We start from the raw sequence: 13,947 nt of genomic DNA, 5'->3' as shown, positions 1-13,947 counted from the left end.
ATAAAACGCGCCCTAGAGCTAACCAATTTAATAACCCAAAATATTAAAAATAATAAAAAGAGCGGCCTTATTACAACTTAAACCAGAATAAAAATAATCAAAATAATAAATGTGAAACTTATTTTAAAGAAAACAGAAACTTAATCTTCGTGGCCACTCTGAATCCCGCCCAGCTCCAAGTCCACCAACTAGGGCTCACCTGCAAGGATGGAAGAGAAAGGGGGTGAGTTGGGAAAACTCAGTGTGTAAAGTATCCCAACCAGAGCCCAAATCAGTTCAAGCTTTACTGGGCCTAAGCCCTATTAAAAAATCAGAGTTAACTGGCCTTAGCCCATATCAATATTAATCTGGGCCATAGCCCCTTACAGTATCAGAGTATATTGGGCCTAGCCCATATCAGTATCAATCTAGGCCGTAGCCCTATTACAAGTTGAGATATATTGGGCCTTGCCCATATTAACACAGTTGGGCCCATTTCAATACAGTTGGCCCATAACAAAACAGTCTCATATGATTAGTGCATGATAACCCCATCCAACCCTGCACTTGCCTCCGTCCATCCCTACACTTCCTGTGGGGGAATAAATCACCCACGCCATCCCAACACTTACAGTGTTAGCACCGGTTGCGGCACTAACTATAATCCGCAGCAAAGCTGCTTATATCGGAATATGTGGCACAGCCACCAGAATGGGTTCTTCCTCCATAACAAAACCCAACCCCATGCAACAGATATACATGTCATGGCATATAACAAATAGAATCCGAATATCATGCATTTCGATCAAAATTAACCCTAGGGGTATAACGTCTTTTTGCACCTAGGGGTAAAATGGTAATTTTCATACTTAGGGGGTATTTTAGTAAAATTCACTATTTTAAGGTTTACACACATATTATAACCATTAACACATTAACAGAAATACTTACCGAACGTTTTTACTGAATTGGGCCCGTTGGCCCACTACCCCATTTTCGGCCCATTAAGCCCAAATATACCGAAGTGTACAAAATTGCGCACTTCGCAATCATACTGCTTGCGATTACCAAAATTAACAACCAAACCACCTCACAAGCGCTCGCACGCTCGCAAGTTCACAAATGCCGGCTTTTCGGCTTTTCGGCTTTTGCCGATCTAGTCTATGAGTGGGTGTCGTTTACACACCTATTTGCGATGATATGCTGATGAGTTCCATATACGAGTTGCCTATAGTCAATCACTAATATGTTAACTATGAATCTATAGCAACTTATCTGCAAAACTCCTTACTAAAAATCGACCATTAACACTTTAGGCACTAGTGTTCTTACCTTTGCCGAAAAAATGGACTAGATCTAACTCTGGTCGTTCCAAATATCCAAGCCCTCGATTAGTAGCCTTTAATCCACACTATAGGAAAACAAATCAGATATCACCACTAAACCCTTTGAGTACAATCAATAGGCACCCTTTGCATATAGGGGTTTTTCGGCTTTTACCTTAATTCATGAATAACGAAAGAAAGATTCGAGCGTTTACCTATATCATTATGACACTACTCCCAATCGATTGTAGATCCAACCACCGCACAAGAAGGGAAAATACTCAACCAAGGGTTCGGCCTTTGCAGTACCTCAAAGTAGTAAGATTTTGGTTTTGGAAGAAAAGATACGAGGTTTGGCTTCAATGGAAATTCGGCTAACCAGTTTTGTTGAAGATTTATGAGAGAAAAGAAGAAGAAGAATATGAAGGATTTAGGTTCGGCAAAAAGATAGGATGAGAATCAGCAAGAGGAGAAAGAAAAGAGAAGAGGAGAAGAGATGAGAGAAGGAAAGAAAAGAATAGAAAATAGAAGGAAAAAAATGAATCCTAAAGGCCAAAATATAGCTATGGCCGAAAAGTGCCTTTCGGCAGTAATTCTTTTTAAATTCCAATTCCCTAATTTGCTCCTTGATTTTTGGCCAAATTCGAAGTTCGAATTTCAGACCTCAACTCCTTCCCCATGCGTGCAGCAAAAACCCTGCCTTACCGCGCGAGATGAGGCTCGAACTCCAGACCTCGTCCGCCCATGTCCTTTCACCTGAGCTGCTGGCCACTGCACCACACTTCTTTCTTTACTAATACAGGGTCACAATTAATATTAACCTTTACCTGCTGAAGCCTTAGTTACTTGCGAAATAAAAATGAAATTTCGCCAGCTATACATCTCGAACTCGCGACCTTCTAACCCCACACCTACGCTTCTTGCCACTGCACCGAGGTTCCTTTCATCTCACCATCTTCTCATAAATTTTTATAAACCTTACCTGCTTCAGTTCTGGCCTGTTTAAAAATAAAACATAATTTGCCTTTCCCTGGAATCGAACCCATAACCTCTCGACAGGCCTAGCACGCTACTGCCACTGCACTGAAGCTCTTCTTATGATATAATCTGCTCACAATTAATCTTAAGACTTATTTGCTGCAGTCCCGATTCGTTTAAAAACAACATATGCTACTTACCATACTCGAACTCCTAACCACATGCACACTCTCAACGCCTCCTTGCCACTTGACCACATGCCTCTTTTGTGTCACCTTTCCCCTCGAAATATTTATAAGGCCTCTTTGCGGAAATTCTTGGTTGTAAAAAAAACAACCATTTGCGCACACCATACCTTGAACCCAGGCACCTCCCATGCCTTCCTAGCGTGCTTAGCCACTGGGCCAAGTGCTCCTTTGCGCTAAAGCGCAGCCCAAATTATTAATAAGGCCTACTGCCTAGATTCCCTAAGGTAGCATAAAATTAAAATTTTTCTAGAGTCTTAAATCGAACCCAAGCCTTTTCCCACACAATAAATCCATCGTAATTTATTTAATTACTAGACTAAACATACTAAATAATAATAATAATAATTAAAACATCCAAATTATTCGGGCCGTCTTCTACCCGAACCCAGACTCAAGGCCTAATACTTCCAAGCCCAAAAATCGGGGCGTTACAGGCTACTATAGTGTTTGTTTTAAAGATCTGGAGGCATTATTTTATGGTAATAAATGTCATATCTATATAGATTTAAAAAAGTCTCAAATACCTTATATGCCAAAAGGATTTGAATCTAAGACAATTTCGTTGGATTAAGCTTCTGAAAGATTATGATTGTATGATCAATTACCTTCCTAGGAAAGCAAATGTTGTAGTTTATGCTTTGAGTAGAAAAACAACATTTGAATTGTGAGTAATGTTTGCTTAGTTCAGTATTTTTGAAGATGCTAGCTTGATAGCTATGTTGAAAGTTAAGCCCATTTTGCTTGATCAGATTAATGAGGCGCAACTCACCGATGCTAAATTGGTGAAGAAATTTAAGCTTGTTTAGCTAGGTGATATTGAAAATTTTAGCATTGGTAAGGATGATTTCCTTCGATTTCGCAATCGAATTTGTTTTCCTAATGATATAGAAATGAAAGAATTGATTCTGTGCGAGGCTCATGATTGTTCCTTTGTTATGCATCCTAGTGGTGCGAAAATTTATAGTAACGTGCAAAAATCATATTGGTGGCCTAGAATTAAAATAGAGATTATTGAATATACCACAAAATGTTTGACCTGCCAGAGGGTAAAGGTCGAGTACCAAGTTTCCACTAGGTTGTTTCAACCTATCTCTATCCAAGAATGAAAATGGGAATAGATTACAATGGATTTCGTAGTTGGTCTATTGATATCACTGAGCAAAAGAAATGTCATTTGGGTGATAGTTCATCAACTGATGAAGTCAGCGCATTTTCTTGTGGTGAGGATTAATTGGCCACTCTAGAAGCTAGCTGAAGTATATATTCTCGAGATAGTTAGAATTCACAATGTGCCTCTGTCTATAATTTCTGATCGAGACCCTCGCTTTGCCTCGAGATTCTAGAAGCAGTTGCATGAATCTTTAGGTACGAGATTGAATTTCAACACAACTTTCCATCCTTAGCCTGATAGCCAACCAGAATGAGTTATTTAGGTGCTAAAAGATATGTTACAAGCCTATGTTGTTGATCTCGAATCTAGTTGGGAATGTTATTTACCGTTAGTTGAATTTGTGTATAAGAACATTTTCCAGTCAAGTATTAAAATGGCTCCATATGAAGCATTATATGGCTGGCAGTGTAAAGCGCCCTATGCTAGTCGGAATTGAGTGAAAAGAAGTTAATTGAGTCAAAACTAATTCAGGAGGTAAAAGAGATATTAAATTTGATCCGAGACAGAATGAAAGTGGCTTCCCATAGGTAGAAGTCATATACAAATATGAAACGACAATATGTCGAGTATTCTTTAGGTGATAAGGCATTCCTGAAGGTTCCTCTATGGAAAAAGATCTAGTGCTTTGGCCGCAAGAGAAATTGAGTCCTAGGTATATCGGACCATATGAGATCATCAAAAGAATTGAACTAGTTGCATATCATCTAGCTCTTATGCCGAAATTGCAAAAGATTCACGATTTATTCCATATATCTATGCTTTAACGATATTGGTTTGGTCCATCTTATGTTATATCGGTTGAGGTAATTAAAGTTCGATTTGATTTTTTCGTATGAAGAAGAATCGGTCAAGATATTAGCTTGAGAAGTGAAAGAGTTGAGAAATAAGTGCCTGCCATTGGTGAAAGTTTTGTGGTGCAATCATAGCATAGAAGAAGCAATCTAGGACCCAAAAGATACAATGAAATCCCAGTATCCCCCACCTTTTTCCAGGGAAATTTTGGGGACGAAATTTCTTAAAATGGGAGAATTATAATGACCCAGTTTCTAGTGGAGTTGAAAAACATGATTTCAAAACCTCATTTTTGTAAATCGAGTTCGTAAATATTAAATAGGATATTTTCAAAGTTAGTGTATAGATGAATTAAAATATAGATAAATAATTTAGTTGAAATTATAATTAATTAAGACCTAGGGAATAAATTGTAAAAGTTTAATTGTTATAGATCTTTAATTAGGATAAGGCTTGGGGACTTAGATAGCAGATATCTAACGGATCAAAGTGGTAAATAAACCAAAATTTAACATGTTTTAGTGAATAATGATGATGATGAGTAATTAGTTTAAATTAATGATAAACTAATTAAATAAAGTATGGTTAAACATGTTAATTAAGATTCAACTAACCTAATTAACCTATATAAGATAAATTTAGTGGAAAAAAAGATGAAGGCACTTCATCTTCAACCTTAAGCTACCATCCACCATTTATAAAGTGAGAAAAAATCTTCAAAATCCTTAGTCTTTTGACAATAATTTTGAGTATGTCCCTAATATATTTTTCTTTGTTTTGTATAGGATTTGGATCATGGGAGCTTGATTTAGCTAGTCCATGTATCAATTTTTTCAAATTTTGAAATTTTGATAAGTTTTGATGAATTAGGTTTGAAATTGATAGAAATTAAGTATAGATTATAAAAAAGACTAATTTGTAAAGCTGAATTGTTAGTTTTGTACATTATGGACCAAATTGAATAAAATAAAAAATTGTTATGAAATTGATGTAGGAATAGAAAGTAGAGGGTCCTTAATGAGTATATGTGAAATCGGATTTTAACCTGAAGCTCTAAATCGAAAGTTATTCTTGTCCCGAATTTAGCAACTAAATTGAATAAATTGAAAAATATGATGGCTATGTATTTGAATGTGAATTGGATGGAAATTGATATTACGTTGTAGTTGAATTATTATTCATAGTTAAATACAATAACGAGTCATGAATAAGGAAAGGAAAAGTGAGAGCCAACAATGAGTGACGCAAACTTTCAGTTTGTATTTCTATGATTTGAGACCAATTTAATTACTGCATTTTCTAGTCATTTTGCATTATAGAATGTTGAGGTGAGTTTTTGTTAGTTATTTGAATTGAATTGCTATGGTTGAGATTGAACATCTAGATAGAGACTAAATTGAATAGCATAGGAAGTAGTATGATTTGATTTATATATGATATGTGGTATCAAATTGTGTTGAAACATGCTATGTGATATAATGAACTGATGAATTATCAATGAAATGTAAATAATGTATTATGAAACAAAAATATACCATAATTGGAAATTTGATTATCCTATTAGCTGTTCGGACAAGGTTAGACATAGTTTGCATGTCATAAGGTCAGGATATTGATCGGAAACTATCATTGCCGGGCAACCTGGGGTGGTAGATTGTACATATAAAGTTATCATTCTTGGGCAATCCGGGGTGACATGATATTCAGATTGTGAAAAACATTGTTGTTGGAAAACCAAAGGCGATGCATCCGCGTATCCGTTCTGAGTCTGTGTATGGTTAATAGGGTCAAAAACACATGAATTGGCTAAAAGATATATGTAATAAATTGTGATTGAAATATGATATACATTAGCATGTGAAATGAGTTAAAACGAGCCCTGGGGGCTGATCGATAAATAATGAGCCAATAGGCTCGGAAATGATTGAAATGTTGGTATGAAATTAGACATATGTGTATAGATGCTAATGATGATAAATAAAAGAATATGTATGTAACTAGAGATGAATCAAATGGTATGTGAAATTTTTGAGAACTGTTAAGCATGTGTGCATACCTAATGATTTGGTGTGTAAAATTAGTTATATATTTGTCAATGTGAAAGTGAAAGTGTTTCGGTATGAAATGGCATGAGATTAGGTTATAAATTGAATTTGAATTGAATGTATGCATTAGTTTATACTTGTTTATATTGACTCGAATCATGGAAATACCACTGGGCATTTTCGCTTAGTGTACGATTTGTTTTCTCTGTGTACAGGTATAGTTGATCATTGAGAGTACGAATAGTAGATCCAACATCCAGGAAATGATCTCCAACTCAGCAAAATTTGTAACATCCAGGAAGCAATCTCCAACTCAGCAAAATTTGTATAATCCCATTTAGTTTTTAGTATAGCATGTAGCTAGGTTAAGTTGGTTTCGAGTAATTGGTATGAATATGTTTATATTTGAAACTAGAATTGGTATTTTGACGATACCAAATGATTATATCATGTATTTGAATGTCTTAATGCTTGAAATGCTTCCAAAATGCAGTTATGGCTAGGCTATTTTGAATATGTTCACATACTAGATGTTGCGATTGGTTATATCATGAATTGAGCTTATATGTTGTATGACAATGTTACAAATGGTGTATGTTAATTGTAAAATTATGTCTAAGGTAGATTTGGTTAGAATTGAACTTGCTAAAAATAAGTGTTTGGCTGAAAATAGGTTATGGAAGTGCATATTAGTTATTTTGGTAATTGCAAGTGGTGTCAAATTGGTACCATTTGGAAACATTATGTTACGAGGTGAGAAGATCAAATCCATATGTCACGCCATGATATCAAGAAATGTTCATTGCAATGAGGCCAAGTCAGTATGTGGCGTCGCAACGAGGAACCCTCGACGTCATGACATCAAGGCTAAAGTTTGAAAACATTAAAAATAATCAACCTCGGGTTAGCGATAGAGCTTTCATAAGCTCCTATAAGACCTAGAAATGTTTGTCTATTTTATTATATCCTTTTATTACTCGTAGTTAATTTTTTAATGGTATATAATTGAATGTAATTGATCGTAGTTGTTCTGACAATGAATGTGACATCCTGTAACTCAGACATGGCAACGGGGTCAGGTTACAACTCTTCTTCAAGAGCAAACACCTAATTTGACAAATCACAAAGCTTACCGTAGAATTCTCCAATGGTATATGAATCTTTCATTCTTAGAGACTTGAATTTACTAGTCAATATTTGCAGCTTAGATTGTCTAATTGTGTTGGTACCTTCATGGGTTGTCTAAAGTATATCCCATGCATCCTAGGCAACTATACATTTTGAAATCCTATTAAAGCCTTGCTAATTTATACTACAAAAGATAACATATAATGCCTTAGAATTGATAGCTAGGCATTCCTCATCAGTAGTTCCAACTCAGATTTAGGAATTCTTCCAATTTTAGGTTCGAACATAGGTGCTTTCCATCCAGAGAAAAAATTACGCCATGACTTTTCATCAGTAGACTTGATGCAGACTTTCATCTTTTCCTTTCAATAGGCATAGTTTTCACTATTTAACATAGTATGACGAGTATTCGAAGATCCTTCTATATCTAGCAATCAATATTGGGAAATTCCACTAGCTATGCTAAGTAGGAATATTTAATACCAAATGTTGAATTGAACAATTATTAAATACTTAGAATTATTAGGTTTGAATGAAAATGCTTGATTGTAGTGACCATTTTGGGTGCCACTATTTTAAACAAACTAAAAACAAAGTAAATAAATGACACAAGAGATTGTTTACACAACTTGGTTTTCCTACGTTTGCGGAGCCTAGCTCAATGAGTAAATCCACTTTCTTTAATCCCTAACATAAGTGATATAAGTACTATCACTCTCCTAGTTAGCAACCTCAGTTTTGTAACTTAAAATCCTAGATCACTTACCTTTAAGTTATGTTGTATACACAAACTGTTTACTCTATAATGCATTAAGAAATATGTACCTTAACAAATAGATTAGTGCTTCTAGTTCTTTCTACACAAACCTAAACAAATATCTCAATATATAGAAGTTTTCAAGACTTCCTAACATAATGGAGATCAATTACAATCCAATCCCTTAATAAAAACAACTATTAAATAGCTAAATACAATATACTAATAAAGATCAATTAAAAGTGGACTGTTGGAGATTCATTATTTAATGGTATTTACAATGCTATCTCTATCCATTCTCCACTATCCAAAGGATCCAATTGCTTAATATTTGATCTATTCCAATATTTAAGGAAAGTAGTATTAAATGGAATGGTTTTCAGATTCGAGTTTTCATACATTTAGAATAGTAGCACCATTCAAAGTCCAAATATTTTGTTTTAATATATTTACAACTTTAAATATGACATGTATCTATTTGTCGCATCATTGATGGAAGTGGCCACTTCTGCTTGGCACATAGCCAACCACTTCAAAAAGTTTCCTCAAGATACCCTATTGAGAATACCTATATCCTTACCTACTCCAAAAAAAAAAAAGATTTCAACACCATTAATATGATTTGAAGTATAAAAATAATCTAACCTTACATAATCAATCTTCACCATTGAGGTTTATTGTATCCTCTTCAATGGCTACACCATCTTTTCCCAACTCTTCTACAATCATTTCATGGCCATTTCTAGCCTTTATATAGCATTATACCGTTGTTGATGCAATAAGAAATACCTCATAATAATTTTTCCTTAAAAGAGCTATCAATATTTCCCTTATTATCATGATAATTATAGTAGTTAAAAAATCTAATATGAATAATTACTAAACATAAAGTAAAAAAGTAGTTATTTTTTGGATCAAATAACTCAACTTCGACACCTAAATGCAAGATCATTTGGGTAGTAATAGCGGTAGAAAGGCTACCAAAAAAGCTACGATTAAAGAAGATGAGCATTTTAATGTAGTAGGCATGGTGGTTGAAAATCTGATTAATTGTAAAACATCATATAAGGATAAGCTTATGAATTTATTTGGGGCTAATGAGAAATCTTGTGTAAACAATCAGTATGTCGACTTTGAATTAAGGGGGTTACTTTATTATTAGTGTTCTTGATGTATTCCAAGAATAAGTTTTTTTTTAGAGTTCACAATCTATTGGAATAGAATATGTCAAAATTTGTGAAGATCAAGTTACTGGGCCATAAGATTAACTTCAACACTTTTTGGAATAAAAATCATTTCCATTTGAAAGCCTTAAAAATCAATTCAATTAATCAATTTAGAAAATGATTATTTTTTAATGAAGTTTGAAGCTAAAGAAGATTTTAATAAAGCTATTTTTTATGAACCTTTGGTTATCTTTGGGAAATATCTTATTATGCAACCTTAGACTCCCACTTTTATCACCTCACAGTTAAACATTGATGATGTGGTTGTTTGAATATGTAACACCCCCTAACCCCAAGCCGTCACCAGAATAGGGCTACAAGGTATTACTGGACTTATACACTAACATCTATACAAAATCGAGTCATAAACTCTACATTCCAGATCAATATTCACCAAACTTCATCATAAATTCCCTAATATGGGCCTACGGGGCCCAATATATATTTTAGAAGTGATTCGGGACTAAATTGGCAACTTTAGAAATTTTTCCTTGGAAATAGGAGCACACGCCCGTGTGGCCTGGGACATGCCCGTGTGGCTTGGGACATGGCCGTGGGGCCAGACCGTGGGCAGATCTGACTTGCACACACGGCCGTGGAAATAGCCCGTGTGACATAAATGGATGGCCACACGGCCTGAGCACACGCCCATGTGCCTTGGCCGTGTGAAAACATGATTTTTGACCATTTTTATGCTATTTTCACTTGCTAAACACGTCTAATTCTTGCCCAAACATTTACTGACATTCTTAAAGCAAATATCATACATTATGCCACTTAGACCTAGCAAATATTCATTCATTCACTTCAAAACCTCTTAAGGATCATTTACCACAATTCATATCAAAATTTACTACATTATCATACTAGTCAAACTCATGTAAATTTAATTTCCAAAAGATACACATTTCATACCATGCTTCAACAACTTTCATGTTTGTTCACTATTATATACAAAACAACACTTTAACAACCTAGATACATGCCATTTTACCAAAAGAAAGGTATTCACCACTTTGAGTTCGGGATTGGCTTGGATGCTGAGTCCTTAACTTTCTTTCATACCTAGACCTGCGCACGGAAACATACCGTACTAATACTTAAAACAATAATAAGCTATGTATATACATTGTAACATAACTTTTTTTTTCATAATCTTATTAGCTTCATCACTTACCTTTATCTTATAGCTCTTAAATATATTTAAACAAATCTTTTTATACTTTTCATAGCATTCAATATCTTTCAATACTTGTATAACAATCACATAATCCATAGCAGTCAGTCTTTGTCTTTAGTACTTTCAATTACCCCTATTAACATAACTCGGACCTGGACGGATACACAGATCCAACCCACACACCGGGGATAATGTACAGTGTTTCATCGGCTGAAACCAGAATACACCGTAGGGTAACAGTAACAGTAGCAGTAACAATCATAGTCAGGTACAGAGTACCTCTTCGGAATGAATCCGGAATAGTCACAGTGGTCGACACATATAGTGTCTCATCGACACATAGTCAGAATATCCCTAAACACTTCCAATCCTATGGCATGCCAATTATATCCGACTAGTCCGACACTGTTAATAGGGTATTCAAATCATATCATTATAATACAGAAATAGTAACAGTTTCCATCATATCATTCATTATACATTCTAATTGTTAAAAATATCATTTACATTGTATTAAAAACATTAAGCATAGCTTATAGAAATACAAACCGAATTTTTCGAGTTTACTCGATATCTTCGTTCACTTTCTCCTTTCCTTTTTTCGATGAGGTTTCCGGTGCTACATTAGCTACATAAAATTTAACATTTAAAATTATCGATATATATATTATTTAATAACACACTTTTGTATTTCCATGTATCTTTTACTTAAATTCCAATTTAGTCCTTCCACCATAACCATTCTTTTTCTTCAAAATAAATCCTATATTTTCATTTAATTATCATTTTAAACTATTCCAACTCTTAAATTTACAGCATAAAACATTAATTGTAACATCTTCTCAATTCAATCCCTATTATTGCAAGACCTATGTTTTCTTTTACAATTTAATCCTTCTCCCACTTCTAACTTGAATTTCCATCAAATTAACACTTAATTCTTCCATTTATTCAACTTAATCAACATCTAAAAATTCAATAACTTTCTAAATTTCAACATAACTCAAGTAGTATTCTTTCCTAGAATTCTATTCACATCAAAATTACAAGAAAAGGGATCAAATTGACTTACCAATCAAGCTTGGAACTCCAAAACCCTAAATTTTCCTTTTCTTTTTCTTTCCCTTTTTCTTTCTTTCTTTCCTTGCTCTGTTTCATTTTCATTCTCTCTTTTATTTCTTTCTTTTGTTTTATTTTTTTATTTAATTACTTTATTATATTATATTATTATAATATACTTTAATCATTATTATTATTTCTTATTTAATAAGTAAATACTTATTTATACATAAATTTGTACCAATTAAAATAATACAAATGTATTCATACATACCACACACTTGTCTCCTAAGGCTTATTTGCTAATTTAGTCCCTTGAATTTTCTATAGTTCATAATAGAACTTTTACACTATATTCAGTCTAGTCCTTTCACTAAATTAGCCTTAATTAAGCTAAACTTACTTAATTAAAATCTAATTAACCTCTCACTTAACTTCGTAAATATTTATAACAAATATTTATGAATCTAATTTTCAAAATCGAAGACCCAAAAACTCACTTTTTCGATGACCTAAAAGTCATTACAGAATACGTCTCCTTGGTTTAACAAGTGCATTATACAAGAAGTTGGAAATACCATTGGCAGGGTTATGATGATAGATTATAACACAGATAATGGGGCGCAAGGAAAATTTGCGAGAATGAAAATTTTAATTGATAAGATTCAACGGGTGGAGTACAAAGGTTTACTGAATGACTATTTTGAAGGTGATTACAATTAGAGATAAGATTCAACGGGTGGAATACAAAGGTTTACTGAATGACTATTTTGAAGGTGACAAGTATGACCATGTTAAAGTGATTTATCCTAAAATTTAAGATTTTGTGCCAACAACTGAATCATTGGAGATCAAAAGTTAGATAGTAGAAGAGGTAAGCCGGAAAGTGGTGGTCAAAAGTTTTGGGCCATAAATGTTAGTGAAGATGAGAAAGAAGAGAAATTTCAAGAAAGAGTATGGGAAGTCAGAATAAAATCGAGATGAATTTTTTAAAAATAGTAAGGATCTAATATAGAAGAAGATTCTTTAACCAAAAAAAGGAAGAGTTTGGGATTGGTGTCAAAAAAGTTCATATAGATCCTAAAAATAATAAAAATTGTAGAAGGAATGATATAGGCTAAAGCAGCCCAGAAATCACTATCCTCTAATACTTGAAACATTCTAGTAAGACTCTATCCCTGTGGGTTGAAATGTCCCTTACAAAAACTGAGGAACCAACACTTTGTACTTACAAGTTTTCCCTAGAACCATACAGTAGTGCACATTGATAAAAATAATGACTTAAATTTTTAGAGTGTTCAAATACACAACAAAGGAGGTGAGAGTGTTTGTGTACATCATGATGACTTATCTTCCATTTTATCATCTAAAAGTACTAAATTTAACTAAGGACAATTCCATAAACAAATAAAATGAACTAGCGTGAAGATAAAGATGATGAAAGATGCAACTGATTAGTGAACAATTGAAAGATGGATTTGAAGCTGAAGATATGGTGATGGAAGATGATACAAGTTGAAATATTTGAGGATGAATCAAGAAAATGAGGTCTTCCAATATTGTTTACAAAGGTTAGTTTATTGTATATATATTCCACTTTTATGAATTTATGAATACTTACGTTGAACTGCTATGGATGTAAGAGTCCATGCTTTAAAAAACAATAAGAGCATACTTGCAAGTGTTTAAGTTTGACATAGTAGCACTCATGGAAACTTGTATTAGTGGTAATAAGGCATATAAGGTTATCAGAAAATTGGGTTTTGATTTCTCTTATTGAATACAAGCTAGAGGATACTTAGAGATATTTGAATGTGATGGAATTGACCTATTACTTTTATTGTGATTTATAATCACTTCCATTTCATACACCATAAAGTACCCTTGGAGACGTAAGGAACTATAAAGTACCCTTGGAGACGTAGGGAACCTCTTTGTCCCTTACTATTGTCTATTGGAGTCCAAGAAGATTACATGGGACTTTAATTCGATTCTGTACAATTCAAAAAGGAAAGGGTGAGTAATAATGGATCATGGAAGTTGTAAGATGTTTCATGAA

The sequence above is a fragment of the Gossypium hirsutum genome, chromosome A05 (assembly GCF_007990345.1).
Source record: "Gossypium hirsutum isolate 1008001.06 chromosome A05, Gossypium_hirsutum_v2.1, whole genome shotgun sequence".
In the NCBI taxonomy this organism is placed as follows: Eukaryota; Viridiplantae; Streptophyta; class Magnoliopsida; order Malvales; family Malvaceae; genus Gossypium; species Gossypium hirsutum.
This window is presented reverse-complemented; position numbering follows the sequence as displayed.